Source organism: Penaeus japonicus, unplaced genomic scaffold (genome assembly GCF_977035675.1).
Source record: "Penaeus japonicus unplaced genomic scaffold, GWHDUDI00000001_assembly GWHDUDI00000004, whole genome shotgun sequence".
NCBI classification, from domain to species: Eukaryota; Metazoa; Arthropoda; class Malacostraca; order Decapoda; family Penaeidae; genus Penaeus; species Penaeus japonicus.
In genome coordinates this window covers 32,568,229-32,570,728 of record NW_028234406.1, presented here as the reverse complement: position 1 = coordinate 32,570,728, position 2,500 = coordinate 32,568,229, and positions in this window count along the sequence as shown.

Below are 2,500 nucleotides of genomic sequence, written 5' to 3'. Positions count from 1 at the left end.
TATATATATATGTATGCATATATGTATATATACATATATATATATATACATATATATATATATATATATATATATATATATATATATATATATATGACTGTAATTACTATTACCCTCATCATTTAAGATATTACTGTTACATGTGTCATCCATCTTATTTTCAGTTACTTTCCTATTGACAGAAATCCAGGTAAAAAAAGGAAAAAAAAGGAGGAGGTCCCATTAAACGTTCGGACTGAAATAAAAACAATCAAATCTTTTCTCCGGCTGCAAATACATCAAATAAGCAGTTTTGGCAACTCGATTTGGCAGTAGATTGTTAGAGGACGCAACTGTGCCTGCAGCTCCGTTTTTTAATCAACGTGTTTACAAGTATTTTTTTACTTATCATGTCCCCGTGAAATCAGTGATATTGACTTTGATGCTATGAACGCCATCACAACCGCGTCAAAAGTTGGCTGAGCCTGTTCGCTCTTCCGGCGGTCAGCTTTCCCTTCTCGCCTTGCCCTTCCAACGAGATCGGATAAGAACAATTAGGTTGATATTAATGGTGCTAGTGTTACAACATTTAATATTACTGGTAATGATAATAACAACGATGATAATGATGATGATGATGATAATGACGATGACAGAATGATAATAACAATAGTAATAGCAATAGTAATGATAATCATAATGATAATCAAGACGAAGGCGACGATCATGATAATAATAACAATAATGATAATGATAATAATTATCATAACGATCATAGTAATGACAATAATGATAGTAATAATGATAATGATAATAATAATGATGATGATAATGATATTAAAATGAAAAATAAGTAGTAGGTTCCTTCCACCAAAGTAGCTTTTCAATTAGTAAATTGGCGACCAGAACGGTACTCACCTTGGCAACACTGCGTCGGTATACTTACCTGGCAAGACTGTTTCAGGGGTTGCGAGCTTGCACTTAGAGCGTTCAGCCTGGCAACGCTATTTACGTTTAAGCAGTAAACAATATTTTATCTAAGAATCCTGTATTTATCCTCGGCAGAGACAGACCCTCGCGTAGGTGGTCTCCGAGGGTCGTGTTCCAGGAAGTGGAAGTCGCGGTATATTAATATCCTTAGTGTGTTAGACGGAAATAATAGAACATCGATAAACACTTTGTCGCGCCATCGTTTCTCACGCAGCCACGAGGATAAACACCCGCAGCGACATGGCTTTTCTTCATGAGGTTGATTTAATGAAGAGGAAGTGGCAGAGCGCTGGCGAAAGGAAGGGAAGGGGTTTTGAGGGACGAAACAGCATTTAGAGAAGAGGAGGGAAGAGAATGGCGGATGGACGTGGGTGATGGTCATGCATAGACCGGAAATAAAAGTAGGATGAAAGAGGAAATGTTTGAGAAAATCAATGAAGGAGATGATGCAGTGACTAAAGGTGTCCGAAGAGTAATTGGTTGATCAACTAGGATAGAAAATGGACATAGCTAAAAGAAAGAAAGAGGGGTTCAAGCTGAGAAACGATCAAGAAACAGAACTCGTAAGCAGATCGAATGAAGATGACGGAAGCGGAGTGACGTCGCGCTGAGCGTCGTGGCATATTCCCAACAACACGAGGGAAGCTCCACAGGGACCATCGTAGGTGTCAGCCCGCCTTCCCGCGTGGGCCCGAAATGCCTCTCTTGTGCTGCCTTACTGCTCTTGAACAATGGCTGGCGTTTGAGACTTCTGGGATGAGATGGAGGGCCATCTAATGTTATCTTTACTGCGCGGTGCGAGTGTCAGGGTTCTCAAAGCATGTGTTCGGGATGCAACCCTGTTCTTCCATGGCTGGGTCTTATTCTGCATTCAGAAATGCTTGTCCAACTCGGACGAAAACGAACTTGCAGGACAAGCAACTTGGAACCCCGTCCAACTTGTCCCAACAAGTCGTCAACTCGACCCTCGAGAGAGCATAATGAGTTCCACGAGATGGGCTTGTTGGTAAACAAAGAAGATGGCCGACGTAATAAACAACGTCTTATCAGATTAAAAATATTAAAGGAACTGTTTAAGATAGGCGAGTAATTGGCATCCAATTAATATTTTTCTTATTTCAACAAGCTATACAAATCGACATTTTAGCTTCTTACGTCACATGTTTTCAAAAACATATGCATCAAAGCAACTTATAGACACATCTTTGCTTGGTGTGTATCAGTAAACATGCAATGTGCATAACTGTTTTCGCCCATTAACCGAAGATTACAACAAAATTTGGCAGTGGCGTCCACCCTGTCATTTTCCTTACAAAGCATTGCATGTGTTGTGTAGGTGGGATAGGGCTGGGGGTGGGGGGTGGGGGGCGGAAGCCTCGAACGCGAAAACCTGGATCGTCCGAGTGCGACGAGCACTTCCTGACGCAACATTAGTACCTGTTCTGTGTGTGATTCAATGCGACAGTATGGTTTCGTGCACACTGCACACATCTCTTAAATCATGGTGCATCTAAGCAAGCACTCACACACG